Genomic DNA, 20,132 nt, shown 5'->3' with positions numbered 1-20,132 from the left:
CCCATTCGTCAATAAAGCTTGGAGATGACATACAAACAGAAGGGCCCACTGTATTAGAAATATAGCTTAAGAGAACTTCTTGGGCTAGTTGGCATTTGATCATTTTACTTTAAAGGCGCCACAACCAACCACACGCACGAGAGAAGAGAACAGGACAAAGCGCCACTCACAACTGGTTTAATTTGCAGAAACCACATACGTGCAAATATATACACTCAACCAGCACTTGCGCAACCTTTACAAAATTTTATTTCGAAAACAGCAACAGAAATGTCGGTGCAGTTGCTTGAGTTGGATCATACAGCAAGACGGAAACTGTGTACCTCATATGGATCAGTAACTAGACATCGAATGAACTTAAATAATAAAATTTTGAAATCAGGGACAAATATTGCAAAGTAGATATTACCATTTCTTGTTCTCATTAAAGTTGGAAATTGAGCGAATGACTTTTTGACCCTCTTGGTATCTAAGAAAGAGAAACTCGATGGTAGCTATGCGTTGAGTACAATAGTTAAAATTTAACGAAGAAGCCTTGGACGAACAAAATAGGGAGAAGTTTCCAAACACATATTTTTCGCTTTTTTAGAGTTATTGCCATGTCTAGTTATGCAGCTGCAACCAGTAAAAAGAAAAAAGATTTAACCCAATGGTGAGAGCCGAACAGAGCATGAAATCCCTAGATATTTTTGATGACACTTGGATATTACACATAAAATATTCACAACTGAAGCCAGGCAAAACGAATGGCACTGCTTTTTCAGCTGGTTTCACGTCACGTCACTGTTGAAGCTGTTCAGGCAACAAAAATACGCGAAATAATCCTCTTCCTTTTTCTTTCTTGCTTTCCTTCTTTTCTATTTCTTCCTTGATTTCCTTCTTTCTCTCCTTTTTCTTTCTTCTTTTCTTTCTTCCGTCATATCGTTCATTCCTTCTCTCTCTTTATTTCTTTCCTCCTTTTCATTCTTGCTTCATTTTTTTATTTCTTTTTTTGTGTTTCTAGCATGTTCACTATACAGCATCTCATAAGTTCCCTGCAGCACTGTGGAAGGTACAGACATCCTCAGGCTCCTTTACACAGCATTATTTACAGAGCTTAAACGATTAGTGACTAGCTGCTGACACATATCTCTCACCCATATCACACATAAAGCCTGATCGGAGACAGTGCCTTGGAGAAAAACTTGTTCTCTGAGACATGTCTTGGAATGAAAAACGGCACTGTCTTAAAGGCTGGTAAAGTAATAATTTACATAAATGGTACCTTGGTGTAAACATTTCAGCAATCTGTTTTTCAAGACAATCTACAATTTTGGAATTGACACTTCTTTGAATCCAATATTTAAAAATTTAGCTAAATGGTCTTTACTAATTATTTAACTTTCGAAAAAGACAAATATTGCAGACTAGGCCATGGAACTCTAAGCAGCCCTAAGCTGATTTCATTTGGTTAGGACACGTCTTTTTTAAAACCTTGGTTATATTTCAGTGAGGCACCAAGAATAAAATGCGCTGTTTTGCTTCACATTACACAGTCAGATTTGCTAATCAGGAGCAGGCCATGTTCTTCATTCAGGTACAAGACACTCTTAATGGTAAATGTGTTGTGTTGGCCACGAAATTTGTATGCATACGAATCCTGTTTTGAGCTCAGGTTTCCAAGGCACGTGATACATAGGAATAAAGCATCCACAAAGTCAAGTGAATTAAACATCATTAAATTATAAGATTGGGCAACAGTGCTAGCTAGCATTATACTGACAGCAGATGTAGCACACACCCAGCTAGGAATAATACTAATAACCAGTTGCCATCCGAGGTATTGCAGTGAAATCGAAGACACATTACAGGATGAGACTTCAGTCTCCCCGAGCATGATGTTCTTATGGTGCAGATTATCCAATTGTAACTTCACATAGCTCTCACAGCTTCTTACACTCAGCAACGACTGAATAAAAACTGCGATTTGCACAGAATGCCCACAAAGACCAAAGATCATTAGAGGAAAACTGTGGTGTTTTCTCAGCAATGTACATTGTTGTCTCAAGTACGTAAACAAAATGGTAAAGAAAGAAATGTGGACATCTGATAAAATATAGAAAAAATTCTAATCATCATCATCATTAGCCTGACTATGCCCACTGCATCAAAATGGCACTCTGAAAGTAAGCTAATGACTTTTAGATGTGTAGCAGTTTGCTAGATGATATCTAATAAATATTGCATTGAAATGAAATCTTGTCAAGATTTACTTAGAAATATGAAAATGATACAAGTAGTATACACAATATATACAGGGAATTATACATATAAAAACATGAACATATTTGCATTAGCTGTCAAGTTGTGTAAAATGAAACTAAATCTCAGCTGCACATTCTTGCCACTTTATCTTGAACTTCTTGAGCTGGTGAAGGGCGTGGCACACTTTCGGGTCCACCAACAGGGTGGTCAGAGACAAATGCTAGCACCCTCTGGATTGATGCCTATGAGCTGCAGAAAAAGAAGTCATATTTAGAAGCTATACCATTCAACATGGATAAGCAGAATTCCAGGGCTAGCTGCATTACTAGTACCCACATAGGAATAACTTAAATTCCTTGCATTCGAACATCATTGGAGCCAAATTCTCTATAGACATAAGAGCTCATAACACCATTCACATAATGGTTATACCAAATTTTCATGCAAAACAAAGTGCCTCATATCCTTACAAGCACTCATAGCAAGATGCATTGTGCTAGTATGATAGCTACTGCTTCCCCCATAGCCAGCCAACAGGAAGTTGCTTCATAAATTACTCACTGCATTAAGATGTTGGAGTGCTATACATGGCCAATTTGTCACCAGAAATCTGCATCGCACATAACCCACAACTTTTTATTGCAGCATCACCTATTATTGCTAACCAAAATATTGTAAACTGAGCCACAGCCACATAAACACCAGCTCACAGGACCGAGCATACATTTATAATGCATCAAACAACAACTTTAAGGCTGGAGAGAACCTTATATGAAAATTTTAATTTGTTGCTAGATGCCTAGTTACCACTTAAATGTATAGCCCCACCTAAGCATGTATATGAACACGATAGCAAGACGGGCGAGTTGGTGATACATACTTAAGGGAAAATCCCCGCCTTTTGCGCTATTTTCCCTTAGGTATGCATAAGAAATAATTCTGATGACATCTTTTTAGGACCAGAGATAAAACTTTACCCCCTTTCAAAATACACATTGCAACAAAACATAGCTCAAGGCATTACGGCAAGTTTTGCATTGCAGCATCATCACGATCAGCCTGCCTACACCCACTGCAGGGCAAAGACCTCTCCTATGTCTCTCCAACTAACCCTGTCCTTTGCCAGCTGTGCCCAGCCTATGCCTGCAAACTTCTTAATCTCATCCGCACACCTAACTTACTGCCACCCTCTGCTACGCTTGTCCTCTCTTGGAATCCACTCTGTTACCCTCAAGGACCAGGAGTTAATACATGCACTGCCCAAGTAACGCACGTTTTTTCCCTCTCCCACTTTGCAAACTTCCAGTCTTAATGTTAAACCTATCATTTTTCTTTCCATAGCTAGCTGTGCTGTACTTAACTGGCCGTCGAATTTCTGCCCCGTAAGTGAGTGCTATTAAGATACAGCTGTTGTATACTTTTCGCCTGTAAACTGCTGGTAAACTGCTATTCAAAATCCGAGAGAACTGACCTATGCACTCCACTCCATTTTTCTAGTTACTTCCCTCACATGATCCAGATCAGCAATCACTACCTGCCCTAAGTAGACATATTCCCTTACCACCTACAACCCCTCGCTACTAATTGTGAACTGCTGTTTCCTTGCAAGACTATTGAGCATTACTTTGGCTTCCTGCATGTTCATTTATAGACCCACCATTCTGCTCTGCCTGTCTAACTGCATCTCGTGTTAAAACAGAAGTACGCAGCATACAGGACCTCTATGGTAGCTAAAAAGCTGGGGCTTTCAGCCCAATATCACAATGCATGTGCAATCAAAGATGCTCTTGAATGGGAAGAACACTTTACTATCAAGAGCATGCTCAATTAAAAGATGAGTTGTGATTACATCTCACTAAACAAAGTGATTTTTTCACAGCTGAGGCTCAGAGGAATATTTTTCACACAATAGTTTGAGCATGAAGGATTCTAAACCTACTCACATAGGCACCCAAGTCACCACCCCTCACAAAATCACAGAACTATTATGTGCCACGTTGATGGTAGATGCTCAAGCTGCTAGATGCAGATATGGCATTGCATTAATTATTTTTAAAAGGAGTCTCTGAAGGCAACATTACAGAGCAAAGATTAAAATTTTATAGCCTAACCAAAGAGCATAAATGGTGCAATGTGATGCAAGGCACCACCTCACAGTAAAGACTGCAACATGCGCTGTGGGTAGAACTTTGTGATAGTATCAGCTAACTAAATGCCTCATGTCATTCTTGAAGCTGCACTAAGCCTCGCTTTGGCCAATTTTTAGCCAATCTGATGCATACTGTGTGCATCATATTGGGCGATGCCAAAAATAGCACCTAAAAGACAACCGAGTTTACGTTTTAAATTTGCACATTTAAAGAGTGGTGCTGCTCCAGGTTGACTACTTCTACATCACAAAATACACAACCTGTATATGTATCTGCAGCACACTAAAGCAAGCAATGCCATTTTATAAATGCTCAATATAGAAAAGCAAAATTAACGAGTTTTTAAATGTGCACTTCGAAAGCTCAGTATCTCAAACTGCTACTGCAGATTAAGAAAATTTAAACACTGAGCTCAATTTCAATGTTGGCAGCCCTTAATTCTGCAACGTAATCTTGCCCCAATCAAAAAAAAAGAAGACTAATTAATTTAGTTAAGGGCATAAATCTTGAGCTCTATCAAGTACTTAATATGTGCCTTCTGTGCAATATATGAGACAGATACTGCGCCATTTCCTTTCCCCCCAAAAACCAATTATTATTATTATTATTAGAATCCACCTGTACAAACCACGGCCACCTACCTCTTAGTTATTAGAATGAAAACCTGGCCACATAACAAAAAATCACCCAACATTTTTGACGTCCTTTCGGCTGGAAGTTTCATTTTGCTTCATTTGTTCTCAATTAGGTGACCACACTGACCGAGCTGATGCTGACCGCAACTCTGCAGGTGGGCACTTGACTGAAGAGGTTTTCAATAAAACTAGCTGTAAGCATTCCATTTTTAGTTAGGGCACTTAGCTACTAAGCCAGGTGTCCAGAGTGTTAATCCAGGCCATTTGATGGAGTTAACACGTAAAAGATGCAGTGTGCTGTGCTATGTCAGTGCACATTAAAAATCTCCAGGTAGTTAAAATATATTCACAAGCCCTCCCTACAGCATCCTTCTCTTCTTCTTTTAGCCCCTACCCTCACAGTGCCATTGAGGTGTCCACTGAGCAGTGAGACAGCTATGTGTCTTAGCCTTTCCTCAAAAAAATGTCCTATATGGCTCTGCGATCTCTTGTGTTTTCCTGCACTGTCAATTTCCAACTGGCTCAACAGTCTGCTTCATAAATGATGTGTACTTTTCCTGCCCTTTCAATTTCCAACTGGATCAACATGAGCTGCATAGGTTCCAAGTTAAAGCTTGACAGAACAGATTTGTGTTTCAGCATTGCTTTATTATGTACCGCGACCGCAGACCATTTCCACCAGCTGCCGAAGGGCCAGGTGAGCTGCTTAAGGGTGGTGGAAGCAATGTACAGTGGTGGTACATGGCAGAGGTATATGGAGGCCCTCAATTGTACTGTCGAAAATGATGTCAAAAGCTGCTTCATGAGCGTAAATATACAGTCAACTTTTCTTGTCATAGTAAATCCCACATCTTCTACTAATGGGCAAGACTGAAGGGAGTACAGGCCAATGAACTTACATCCAGTCAGGACGACAAGATGACTGAAACATTTATGATGACATGGAATGGGCAAGGAGTAAGGTAAAAAAAACTAGTCAACTCTACTGATGGATGACTTGAATGGAAAGGTAGGCCAAAGGCAGCAAACTAGATCGCCAGAGAATATGGCATAGGTCACAAGACCAGCAGTGGGGGCTATCAATAGAATTCCCAGAATAGTCTGAATCTTGAATATCTTCTGCAAGCAAACTGGAACAAGAATTACGGACTGGAGAAAACTAGGGCAGAATAAACAGATGAATTCAAAATCTTGCCTGAAAACAGCTATTCTGCTTTAACCAGGACAGTCAACTTGTATTAAGATGAATAATATCTCAAAATCATTACAGGGTGTGTGTAAAAGTAGGAGTTAGGGTAGCTAGGCATGATTTTAGTACGTCTTACAGGGGATGAAAGAGCTGATTAAGAATCACAAGCCATGAAGTCCTTTAACTCCATAGATAAAACTGACAGGGCTATAGAAGATAAGAAATAAGGACAAGATCAACAACAAAAGCTTCTGAGCAGGCTCTAAAGAGGGAATGTAGCCTAGAGGCTGTAAGGAGGATATTAGACTTTGGAATAACATATTCTGAAGCGGAGGAACTGCATAGACTCAGGAAGAGACTTACACAGACGAGCACTTTTTTTAGGACAGGTGTTAAACAGGAGCCAATGCACACTCCTTCCTTTTGTAGGATGTACTTATATTCCAGGTAATGGTGTTTTTGAGATAAAATAGCAGTTCTAAAAATTCGGTGCACGAAACTCCGACTGTTTTGGAAGGCCACGACACTTAAGTGGTCAATGCTGTCCTCAACATATCCTAGTAGAGAGGCATGCGGGAGTGAATAGTACAAGACTTTGACGTCTATTGAGAAATCTTGAAGGCTTTTTCAGGATGGGACATAACGAAATCTAACACTTGTTCAGAGTTTTTGACCACAAACAGGTCATCCAAACTGAGGTTGTTTTTCTTGGACAAACAGTGCAACAAATTTTCTCTATGTGTCATTCCTGCACTTCAAAATATGACACACATGCACCAACTAGCCCAATCCGCAATGCTTCTAGACATAAGAAAAATTATAAGTACACCCTAAAAGGTAAGGGCAATGCCATTATGAACATTGAAAGATAGTCAATGTAGCTGCAGCATTCTACAGATACCATCTACATCAGCTCAAGTTATTAGGACACTAATGATGAAGCCAGAGGTGTGGAGGAATTCGACATCTGACACATGGTGCCTTAACCATTTTCTTTACTTTTAAACTAATATAATGAAACTTCGCATGCTTATGCAGTTTGTCGTCCTTACTTCAAAAATGGAATTACTTTTTGTGAAAACTCATCAGTTCTTACAATAAATACAAAGAGTACGCTAAAATTTGTGAAAACAGAAAGTAACCACTCACAAAAACCTGTTAATAACGCATTGCTAGATAGCACAAAGGGTAAGAAACACAATGTTTCAAGCAGATTTTTGACTGAATATTTTTTTACTTTAATGCACTTTGAATTTCAGAGGTCAAAACATTGAAACACAAGTAATATTACAAAGTTCTATTCTAAAACAGTTCAAAGCAACAAGTAAACTGTTAGTAACATTGTGGTCTCTAGAATTTCTCTTTACACTGAAAAATATTGCTTTATCGTCAAAAGGTGTTGAGATATTACATTCACAAAAGTGACAAGAGCCCAAATTCCATTTCTGAGAAAATGACAAAAACAAACAGAAGTCCCTTTTAAGGTAATTGAGTGCTTCCTTTTCAAGAGAACAAAAGTGCAGCAGACGGCATCAGTCAGGTGGCTGGATGAGATTAGGAAGTTCGCTAGAACTAAATGGTAGTAGCTGGCGCAGAGCAGGACAACTGCAGCGATATGGGAGACGCCTTTGTCCCACAGTGCGGCACAGTAAGGCTGACACTGATGGTAGCTAAAAAATGTGGAGAGTTGGAGCTTGCACTTTTTTTATGTAATGCAGCCTATGCTTATCCGTGCTTATCCTCACCTGCTTAGTAAGGTGCCTGGTCTCCGTACTTCTGGGAGTGGTCCCGGCACAGGTTTGGCCTCAAAAAACTTCTAGCACACTGCAAAAAGATTGCAATGGCAACATGTATGCCCCTACTTCCATTGTATTAGCACGCAACAAATTTGTGTGTACACATGAATACAATTTGTAAATCAGTATAGTTAGCATTTAGGCGATTTTTACACGACATGAGAATCTCTGGGCTTATTTTACAACACAAGATCCAATCAGCACAGCTGCAGGATGACAGATGAAATGAAAATCGGTTTTTGGGAAAAGGAAATTTTGCAGTATCTGTCTCGCATCTGGGCACACCTGAACAGTGCCATAAGACAAGGATAAAGGAGGGACTGAGAGAAGAAAGAAGTGCCGTAGTGGAGGGCTCTCGAATAATTTCGACCACCTGGGGATCTTTAATGTGCACTCACATCGGACGGGTGCCTTTGCTTTTCGCCTCGATCGAGACGCTGCCACCGCTGCAGGTTTGAACCCGGGTACTCCGGCTCAGTAGCCAAGCACCCTAACCATTGAGCCACCGAGGCAGGTATGACAGATGTTCATAAAAACATTTTAGAGAGAAGCTATTTTGTGGATTCCAGAGGAAAAGCAAACTTTGAACACTCCGCAAAGGCTGAAAAACAGTGCAAAAAAAGAGAAAACCGATATAAAACAGAAAACTTTGCAGTACAGCAGATAATGCACAGAAATGCAATGGGCTTTACCTCTTGACTGCGTAATTTGCCCTTTATATAACCTGCAACTACCAGAGCACCTATAGAAAATATAGAAAAATAGGCACTAGCACAATGCTTCAGAAAGCATCACTTTGTATTGGTTCTCACAGCCGCTGCAGAGGACTTGAAATTTTGCACGAAAGAGTGTGCCCATTGATGTTAACTACCACAATAAAAAAACACGCTGTTGCGCTGCATCCACTAACATACCTGTGTACCCTTTCCAGATGAAGTCACAAAGTGCTCCCATAGTGCAAATCATGTTTCAAGGTTTGATGGTTGCACAGTGACCACATTGGCAACAGTGCTCTTAGTTGTGGATATTTTTACAATGGGCAAACCAGTCATCGCAAAAAGCAATACACCTTTCAACACTGCAAAACGAACAACAGGTGTCCCAGTTGAGCAATGCTGATGTCAATGAAAGCACCAAGAATATAGTGACCATCAAAACTCTTGGGGCATCACTAATATGGAAGCCATGAATTTAAATGGGCATCACCCTTCAGAAAAAAAGGTCAAACTACTCACTACCCAGTAAACTCTACTGATGTACAGTGGATGTTCAAAATGTGGTTTCCGACTTTTTAGCTTCCCTTGATACAGAGTGCATTCATTATTCTGCATTTTCACAGCTCTTATTTACCTCAAAAAAGCACCACTTGATTTGTCCTACTAAATCTGCCGGTGAGGGTTTTTAGGGAGGCTGCTCACATAATTTCAAATCTTAGTTAGAAATTGCCTTTTATTATCCTCTATACTTTGTGCATTTCGACCATGATGCTGCACCAGCTGCTGTGCTAAGTACATTGCAGACATATTTATGAAGTGTTTTATTGGCACAAGCAGAAAGCTGGCTTACATGTCACATTTCTTTAAGTTAGCTGCTTAGGAATTAGTGCAACACTATGTCCCAGGGCTTAGTTTTGCAGTAAGATTAAAAAGCAACAACAACGACAATAATCACACTGCTGCATATAACCTTAACAACGCTGAGTACAAAAAACAAGTAGGTGATGTGTAAAAATAATCCCCTTCTCTCTAAGGTTACCATCATTATTACCAGCCAAGTGTGCCACTGCTGAAAGAAAGCTCCTCCAAATGATCTTGAAATAAATTATTATTACATTCCATACTTATGCACACAAAACAGAAGACTGGAGCAGTCACATTTAAGCATAATACTGCCGTTGCCTTGAAAAAGACTGCGAAGAGAAAAAAATGTCTTTAGCAAAATTACTGCTGATTAGAAAAGGCCATGGGCACATATAAAAACCCCAAGAGCTCCCTGCTGCATGCACTGAAGGCCATGTGGATTTAAAGGAGGTGGGAGGTTGCCCTTATATCCCTAAGCAAGAAATCTTATACTGAAGAATCATACTCCTCTCTAATTTCACTAAGAATAAAGCTACACAAAGAACAGTGGAAACATCTCCCAGCATCACGTGTGTCAACTCTAGCTTCATCCCTGTTGTCCACACTGCTCTGCAACCCCTCCACTGCACATAAATCTGCCCTTGTATTGTAAATAATATTCTTTCTGGCATTGATGAAGCAACTGGCCTTATGAAAAACATACAGGCAAAGGAGTTCAATTTTAAGCCATGTAGTCGAGCTCACTATCACCATAGGGAATCCCAAGCTTCAGACAAGTGAGGTTAAAAGTTTCTTCCACCACATACACATATGGAAGGCTGGGATGAAAAAGAAACTACTCTTCGTGGCCCAGAAGCAGACGCGATGTGGTGCACCTATTTGGACTAATGCTGCAGACAAAGCAAAATTGCCAGAAGAAAATAACTGATCATAATCAGAAGAAAACCTGCCACTTATCACGATTTTCATACATCAGCTCGGTCTATTCGCTAGCTGTGAAGACCATTCTCAGAGCTAACAGGATAGCCAATTACATCGATTAGTAGCTGTATGCAGATTACTGCACGAAATACTGCCTAATGTGCCCAAGCTGCATGCCCTCCAACTTTTTTGTAACTAATAAGTCAGCATATGTGTGGAAACAGTGGTTAGTTAGCATGGTAAAGAAAGCTGACTGCTTTCATTCTGGGGTTGTTATAAAGGGCTTAGTTGCTATTCAATATTTTGACAGTACTTGCAAAAATTTCACTTTCCAAATTAATATTTGTTGTCACAGACTGCCCACTTAATCTTTCTGGTCCCATGTTTATTGCACAAAACAAGCAAACTAATCAGAAATTGTCTGAAATGTTATGCACTATACAAATATTAATTCTGTGCTTTTATGTGTCATCAATTATGTAATCAGACCTGCAAGATTTTTTACAAAGAACCTTTCTCAGAAAATAAATTTATGAAGACATCTGTGCAATTTCCATAGTAGAGACCACTGTGAAGAGAATAAACAAGCTGGACATCAGGTCAACACAAACTAAAAGATGATTTCACTAACTGCCCTTGTCTTAACACACCCAGAATGTGAATTTCACAAACTAGTTTTGTCGATACACCACTGTCACTTGGAGAAACCATTATTGGTTCAAATATAGAAGGGTGATGCTCCAAGTACCCCTTACCTGAACAGTCCGGCAGGGTCGATGGAGATGTCAGAGTACAGCACAGCTATGCAAAATGCAGGCCAAGATGTTTCTTGCTGAATGCTGCATGAAAAAAAAAATAGGATGAGCACATCACGAATGGAAGAATGCAAGACAAGTCATTTATGATAAAGTCACACTCTGTCCACAATTGGAATGGTTGTTAGATACAAACTCACAGGTGTTTTATACCAGGTGTTATATGGAAAACTGAATAATTTTCAAAAACAGGATTTTTGAGGTAAAATTATGGCTTTTGCAGCAAGGTATTGCCACTGTTGGTGGACATCAGAGAACTGGTAAATCATTTTAACTAGTGAGGTGGTTAACTAACTTTCAGTTTTAATTTTAACTATTAGAGTTAGGCACCTGGTTGTAATTAGAGATTTGTTGCCAGTCGTTAGTTAAAGTGGTATCAGTTTTTAGAATTTCAGAAACATCATTCCCCTCGGTGCTGTGGCCCAACAAATTTTGGCTACATCGTGCAAAATACATGCACATTTGAAGAGCATGCAGGCAAAGCAACCCCTCCAGTTCACGTAAGTAGTCAAAACAGCCAAATAATTAAAAAGTTAATTATTAGAAATTAATTAACCTGCTTACTACCCAAGATCACTCAACAGTTTTCTGGTGTGCCATTGCTGGCAGTACCACACTGCAAAAGCCATATTTTTACCTCAAAATCGTATTTTTGAAAATTAGTCTTCCCTGTAACACCTGGCCATAGTGTGGGGAATGGTCAGGGGCAGTGTTATTGGCACATCAAACAGCCATTTGCCTGGCTAACCACTGCAATATGCACACAGAGAGTTCGCAATGTCACATAATATAAAAGGGTACCAAAGAAGTGTAAAGTGAATGTTTTTACCATGGTGCTCTGTAAATTGTCTGCTTTTTGTGCATTTGTCAGCTGTCAGTCAGCTAAAAAGCAGCCTGTCATGACAAACACTGCACCTTCATAGTCTGCACTGTAGGTGGGGTGCAGAAAATGTGTATAATTTGTGCCTGTAATTCTATTGGCCAGCCATGATGGTGTTCATATACCGTTTATGATTGGAAGGTTTAGTTGGAAGGCTATCCAACAGAGGTTGCTGGCAAGGCTGCACTTAATTTTTCTGCTCTCTACATTAGCCTGTGTCTCTAAACTCTATTCAAATGTGTTTTATCAACTATGGCAACTGTCTGCATTACTGCATTACTAGAAGACTGATGGCGAAGTGCTACACTATCTGCCAACGAAACATGGTGTGGAAAAATATGGAAAGTTAAAATGAAACGAATAGAAACAGCACATGTTACTTTTGAAACAATGACTGCATACAAGATGATAGCACAAAAACATGGCCCTCATAAAAGTGATGCTAGGTTATGGAAGAATGTTTGTTGCTGCCACTGCAAACCAAAAGTTTTGGTATTAAAGGTAGCTTAAACAATTCTTTATAATTCATGTTTCTGCACCAATTCCAGCAACAAAATCAATGAAAGAGAGGTCACTAGCAAATCATTGTAACACAATGATTTTGATAAACCAGTTGACATTCTGCAATAAAAACAGCTTTGCCCTAGTAGCCTGAAAACTACGAGGACCGCCAAAAGAAAAAGCTCCTCCTAAAAGCTATGTCAAAATGTACAGTTAGAAGCAACATAAAAAGCCATTAACTATGGTTTGAGATATTAATGTACAGCAGACCCCAGCAAAACTTGTCTGCACAGAAACATGCAAATCCTTTCCAGTAGCAAGGAGTTTAATATCACACTTTCGGTTACATGTTCACTCCCTTGTAATTATATGTAACAGATTAGTGCATACGGGTAACTGCATTTTGTCTTGAGGCTGAAAAATAACTAATTAAATCTTTTGCTAATGATGTTACAGTTTCAAAAGGTGCTTAGAATATATCACATGAGGTAATAAAAAACAGCAACAATCCAAGCCTCATTTCATTCAATATGATGCTAAAGTCAACCTGCCTCAACAGCTGGAATGACAATGAATTACGATGCAGCAATTATACTGCTTTTTTTATGCCACAAGTTTACTATACTAAACCTGGATGTCACAGCTATTGTTAGGTCATTTGAAAGCAAAACCGAAAGAGAGAAAAAACTCTCAACTATTTTTTAGTTATCAGTTGTAAGTGAACGCACGTGGTGATACACGGACAATAATGCCTTAAGCAACATTAAAAAGAAGGAAGCACGCAACAGAATCTCTGCATCCATGCTTGTTTATATTATGTGCACCACTCTATCTGTTCTCAGGGAGACATTTCTTCAAGGTAATAGTTCCTAACTTAAATTACCCCTCCAATCAAGATAAACCACATTTAACAGTGAATATGAATAAGTTTGGTTTATGTGGGTTTAATGTCCCAAAGCAACTCAGGGTGTGAGAGACCTGAATGTCAGTAATTACAGCCATACATATGCATCTTTATTTGTTGACCACAATAAGCAACAGAGCAATAGTAAGGCACCCCCCAAAAAAAGCAATCATAAAAAGAAATATGCCTCTGAAACTTCATGTGAAAATCAAACAGCTAGGTAGATGGACATGCACACGGATACTTAAACCCGCCTAAAAAGCAATGCACTACTGAAAAAACAAACTAAGAAAAAGTCAAACAAAAAATAATTCGAACTACTTAGTTTTCGTGGCATGACCATTCAAGTTAGAAAACACGACTGGAAATTTCAGCCAGAAATGCCTCTCCCCTCTAAGAATTCTGTATCAAATATGATAGAAGTTGCCATTAAAAACACCAAGGGCCATGTGCTTGCTCTCTAGGACACAGAAACAGTCGTCCACATACCTTAGAAATATTTTTGGTCGCGGCTGGAAAGTGGTAAGGGCTTTGTTTTCGATGACTTCCATCGTGATGCTCGCCGCTGTCACTTACAATGGCACCTTTTACCAACAGACCTTCGGAACAGTAATGGGCGCAGCAATCTCGGTGACAGCGGCGAACATCACGATGGAAGTCATCGAAAACAAAGCCCTTACCACTTTCCAGCCGCGACCAAAAATATTTCTAAGGTATGTGGACGACTGTTTCTGTGTCCTAGAGCGCAAGCACATGGCCCTTTTTCTAGACCACCTGAACTCCATTGAACCCTCAATCAAGTTCACTTTTGAGGAAGAAACCGACGGCTTCCTCCCATTCCTGGACACCACGGTAACCCGTACTCCGACTGGCCTCGTATTTATAGTTTACCGCAAACCCACGCACACTGGAAGATATTTAAATTTCAGTTCTGTGCACCCAGTCGCTCACAAACGGTATGTGGTTGTCTCCCTGATCAACCGTGCCAGACAGGTCTGCAGTCAAGATGCCGATCTAAAGAGCGAAATGAAAAGAATAGAGTCGGATCTTCGAAGAAACGGCTACCCTCTTTCCTTCATCAGGAACACCGAAAGAAGAATGACAGCGAATCAGCCTACCTCCGAAGAACGCGAGAGCACAGAAAAAACAAAAGAAAAACGAGCTGCTGTCCCATACGTGGCGGGAATTAGCGAAGCGCTTGCACGTTCCAGGTGTTGTATATGAGATAGACTGCGCCGATTGCTCATCAATATATATCGGTGAAACAAAGGACTTCAGGAGACGCCTGAGAGAGCACCAGAACGACGTCCAAAACCGGAAAGCAGCATCTAACGCCATCGCCGAGCATGTGCAAGAATCCGGCCACGAGATTAACTGGGATCAAGTAAAGATATTGACAACAGAAAAGAACACATCAGCACGGCAGAATCTTGAGTCCCTTATCATACAGACATCGTCTAACACATTAAACAGGAACGACGGAACTCTACATCCTATCTATGCTAAATCATTAAAAACGCTACTGGGTGCTACAACAGGACGAATCCGTGCGCCGATTGCTTCATAGTGAACAAGGGAGCCGTAGTGCTCCCGAAACGTCTTTTTCATCTTTTGACTTTGGCCAGTGACCAGCAATCTGCATCAACATGATTCCTGACCAGACGGTATGCCGTCAAACCCTCGACTACATCCTACTTCACAGTACATGGCTTGTACCTACAACACACTGACTGCCATAACGGTGGGCCAAAAGAGTGGCGAATGCCTGTTCTTTCATCTAATCTGTTTGCTCCCAACTGCACTCTGAAACCTTCATGGGAGCCAAGCATGGAGCCACCGATATCACATGGAAGCCGTCTATAATAGTGCCTCCAACAAGGGAACAAATTGAGGCTCCTGCTACCACAACATTGCAAAAATATACCTCAGGAGATACATTACCACTTCAAGAGAACCAGCTACACCAAGTAACAATGCTTAATCCCATCTGCAGTGCTGCCTCCATAGGAATCTGCATACAAAGCTGGCATTAGCAATGAAACTGGTTTCTCCATATTTTTTGAAAAAGCGAGAATGATGTACACAAGGAATACCCACCTACGAACTTTGCGCTGCAAAAACTGAATGAGTCAGTGCATTCGTTGAATGCAGGAAGTAAACGATTGAATCGATGCCTATAGGTAGCACTTTCCTTCCAGCACTAGCTCCATGAAGCAGCAAAACACATACCATTGCAATGGGATCAAGCATATTGTAGCAAACTTGCAGGGCAGTGGACACTTGGGTGACCCTTTCGTTTCCTTAGAGATCACAAGAATTATTCGTTTGATCCAAGCTACACTTCGGCTTTGACACTAGTGCCCACATACAACCTGCACAAATCCATTCATCACAATACCTCAAGAGCTGAGAAACTTGACTGAAAAGTAAATTGCAGTTAGGAAAAAAGAAAACTAAAGCTGAAGTCAGTAAAAAGGGTCACACCCTAAACGTTGTGGTGCATCAATTAAAATCTAACGGCTGCTACAAAGACAAGAAACTGTCAACAGGTCTTCAAAACCGTTAACATTGTAACAATTAAGGAATAGCGATCAAAATGCACAGTGTATGGAGGAGACACACTATTAAAAAAAGAACATCATTGTTCTATTTGTATCAGACATATTGAAAAATGAGAATTACACAATGAACTGCACATTGATTTACTATTGCATCTACAAGATGTGCTCTAGGTCGAAACAACATTTATATTACTTGGAAGCGCGAAATACCCAGATACAGAAAACACACGTGCACAGGACAAAGCACTCCATGTATTTCGTGGTTGAAAAAAAAATGTCACTTTATGCCACACTCTTCCAGCTTCCAATTTCAGCCCAAAACCCGTTACACCAAATCTCGACACAATCGCAGCGCGGTCAAGCAATAAGGTCAACCCGGCGAAAAAAACACAAAATTGAATCTGCAGCTGGCTGTTTAAGAGCATTTCTTTGCCGCTAGGCTACCTGCCGAATAAAGCGAAGGCTCCATATGCGTGAAAAAGAAAAAGCGACGCGCTGAGGCGGCGCGGCAAAGACGACCGCAGTTCGCTCTGTAGCTTGGTAGGTAGACGCGCTGGGTGAGACTCAAGCACAAACCAATCACGATACACCAAGTGCTATGGATCCCAAATAATGACCCTCTTTACTGTCTCCGATTTCCCGCATGGCGCATCCTCGCTGCGCCCCTCCTTTCGAAACCGACCGGCTCAGGCAGCCGATGGTGGCGGCGCATTTCGACGCCTTCGTGTCCCCGCTAGCGTGCAGCGCAGCGCCGACAGGCGAGACACGCGACCTGCACCAGCGGAGATCTGCTTTCGTTCGTACAGTGCTTGCAAGGTGCGCCGGCGTTCGAAACAAGGCGTTTCTATAACACGAGCACTATTTAGACGAAAAAACTTTCGCTTTCTCATTAGCAAAAGCTGCGCACTTCTTCCGTGGGGGCGAAGGGCTAGCGTTACACACGAGAGCATTGAAGTCAGGCGGTCTCTAATAATGGTATTCATAATGTATACGTGCCTTGGAAGACAGGAGGATGTTTGCAGCCCAAAGGTGTGCATCCAGCACGGCATGGCCCACGTCAAACGTCTTTGGAACAGCGCTGACATGCACCAGGCGCTGCCCGTCGCCACGAGCGCCGTAAACGACGCTGCTGCGCATGCGTCGCTCACTCCGCGCGAGCCGAGTGCGCCGTAGCGCAGCTGCGAGCTGTATTTCTCCGCGAAAGAATGAAGTTCGATAAACGGTAGCATACTTCTCGCTTTTTTTAAGCAGATATAGCGCGTGTCGTGTGTATGATGTGTTTGAGTTGCTTTCTCATAGGGTCCTGCTCATACGTGCACAGAATCAAAAGCTCAAAGTTTAATTGTGCGTTTTAATGGTAACGTAGGTACAGTGAACTAGTAAACTATCCTAGTGGCGCGAACGGAAGGGCACGGGCGTGCCGTTTGGCATAGAGACCACCAGGTGGTGCAACGGCAACTTTCTCTAGCGGCGTCGCGGCGTCGTCGCTGGAGCTTGTGTGTGTTTTTCCGAGTCGTTGTTCCTATGTGGTGTACTAATACGCCTGTAGTTAATAAACATGCATGCCATTTGCTTCAACTAGCTTCAACGTAACCTCATATGCACCTTTTTTCTCCCCTTTGAGCATTACGGCGATGATGAAAAATCGCGTCGTCGTATGCCGTCTGCTACCGAGAACGGGAGCCGGGCAATGAGAGAGGCTCACGGATTTGCCTGTGGATGTTAGTTGTCTAGGTGCATCTTTTGCCAGGCTGATATTGTTTACCTGCGATTATAGTTTGGTGCCATGGGTTTTAACGTCCTAAGGCAACACAGGCTATTAGGGACGCCGTAGTGGAGGACTCTGGTTATTTCGACCACTCGTGTTCTTTAATGTGCACTGACATCGCACAGTACACGGGATCTAGCATATCGCCTCCATCAAAATGCGATCGGCGTGGCCGGGATCGAACCGGTGTCTTTTGAGTCAGAATCCGAGCACAACAACCACTGAGCCACCGCGGCGACTTAATTATAGAGAACTACACCCCTCATTCATCTGTGCGCGCGCTTACGTGTGATCTAGCCTTACGGAAATCAGTTTTTTCCTGAGACGGTTAAGCGGCCTCAGAAACGTATTTTGGAAAGAAAATTATACCCATGGCTGAAAATATTTCCAACCCAATTTTCGGAAAATTTTACTTGCAGTGTATGAATGACCTAAGCCAGGTTGATAATACACCGGAGGCGAGCATTATACTTTTATTGGCAAGTGCGGATATGTAAAAGAAAAACTGAAGCAAATATTGGTTTGATGGCAGGCACAATATTGGCGTAACCAGCCTAAATTAGGTTACATAGAAATTTCATCCGTGGAAACAAGGCTGGGCTTGTGCATCTAATTGTGCATCGACTCATTTTCAGGGACTTAGAAGCTTGGCATTTCCGGTTGTTGCTGCTATTGATGCATTTCATAAAAAAGTTAAGGCGGGTTGTTATGTAAAAAGCAGTGAGCTCGGCTGCAACATTTTCACAGTGGTCTGGACAGCCAAGTCGAAGCTCTGTTTTTGCCTTAACCACATCTACAATATCAATGATACTGTCTGCATGTGGTTCTAGGAGGCTAAACCATGTTGTGAAAGCATTTTCTAGGTCAGTTACAAATTCGTATAGGGCGGCAGCGGGATACAGAAGACCACCGTTGTCTTTCATGCGAGTGAACTGGGCTAGGTTTAAGTTCCCAGCCGCCTCTTTGGTCAACAAAAGCAAATTGAGGCAGCTTTCACAGCCCGTCTTCAGAACACATTTCCTGGCCACATAACCAGCTATATAAAATATTAGCCGGCTGGCACTTGATGCCACAATGCAAGTGGAATGGTCTGGGGGTAATTTCGGGAACACTGCATTTGCTGCATCTATGTTGCCTGCATCTAGCAGTTTATCAACAAGTTCCTGCCTGCTACTATGGGAGCTTTGCTGGCCAGCATCTGCATCCAAAAGGGAACAGCACGGATTTTTCGTGAAGAATTTCAAGTTTGGTGTCTCTTCGTATTGAATTGTTGCGAAGAGCACGCTGGCGTCACTGTCGCAATTTATCCAGCACCAGGTCTTTGTGGGAAGCATATCACTCCTCGAAGCATGTTAACTGTGAAGGGCCCACTCTCGGTAGGGCCTGCAGCTTCATTTAGAGCGTTCAGCTCGGAAATCGAAACATCGGTTACAGGCTGACGAAGCGCTTCCTGCGCGACATCTGCGCGACAATTTCATTCTGTGCGTCTTGTCGCTTGCTGTTGCTGGCCTTTCTGGCCTCTGTTTCGCTCTTCGGACCGAAAGGTAAGACGGACAGTCAGGCAGGAGGGTAGGCACCACACCATGCCCCAGTGACGGCTTCCCACGGGGTTGTCGCACTTCGGAGCCATTTATCATGTGAATGTAGTCCCGCAATATGCACTCGGGCTCAAAGTGGCGCTCACAGACCGCTGAGGACTCAGTGAAAGGTTTGTCATCTCTCCGCAGATTGCGCTCCCACTTCTTCCTAAGTTCGTCGTCCGTGGGAGCGACGAACAAAGACGCCTTAGGAGCTCCTGGATAACCGCTCCGACAGCCCGGGGCAAAGCAATGGGAGTCCGTCTTCCTTTTCGGCATCGTGCCGCTCTGTAGTGTCTTTATAGCACGAACTTCACACACGCAATACGATTTTCTACGGATCACTCACAGTTTACAGCTCGAGGAGCCATGCCGAAACGTAGAACTAAGACAAAACACTTCGTTTCAGCCAGTTAAGCGCCCAGAGAGCCGTTCCGAATGTGAGAAGCAGCCCGGCAGCGGCAGCACGGGGCTAGTAAAAGGCACAGTAGCGCCCCTTGCGGCGAGAAGAGGCGTTTTGCCTCAGCCGCTACGCTGCCGCGCGCTCCGTTCGCGCCACTAGATAGGGATTCTAGTTCACTATAAACGTACGAGAAGCGATTTTGAAGCGA

General features: G+C 42.0%; 1 long non-coding RNA gene across 4 annotated transcripts; it reads right to left on the bottom strand.

The window, feature by feature from the left end:
* Nucleotides 1-226: 226 nt before the first annotated feature.
* Nucleotides 227-17,324, bottom strand: LOC144116062 (uncharacterized). 4 transcript variants are annotated; one of them, XR_013311710.1, is made up of 5 exons: nucleotides 17,173-17,324; nucleotides 15,845-15,987; nucleotides 11,271-11,354; nucleotides 7,964-8,042; nucleotides 227-2,493 (listed from the first exon to the last, which is right to left on the bottom strand). It is a non-coding gene; the product is annotated as an uncharacterized LOC144116062 (long non-coding RNA). The 4 variants fall into 4 exon arrangements; XR_013311708.1 differs by lacking the exon at nucleotides 15,845-15,987; XR_013311709.1 differs by lacking the exons at nucleotides 7,964-8,042; nucleotides 15,845-15,987.
* Nucleotides 17,325-20,132: the final 2,808 nt, after the last annotated feature.

The sequence above is a fragment of the Amblyomma americanum genome, chromosome 1, assembly GCF_052857255.1.
Source record: "Amblyomma americanum isolate KBUSLIRL-KWMA chromosome 1, ASM5285725v1, whole genome shotgun sequence".
NCBI lineage: Eukaryota > Metazoa > Arthropoda > Arachnida > Ixodida > Ixodidae > Amblyomma > Amblyomma americanum.
Note: the sequence above shows the minus strand (reverse complement) of the source record. Positions and strands in the feature narration are given on the sequence as shown.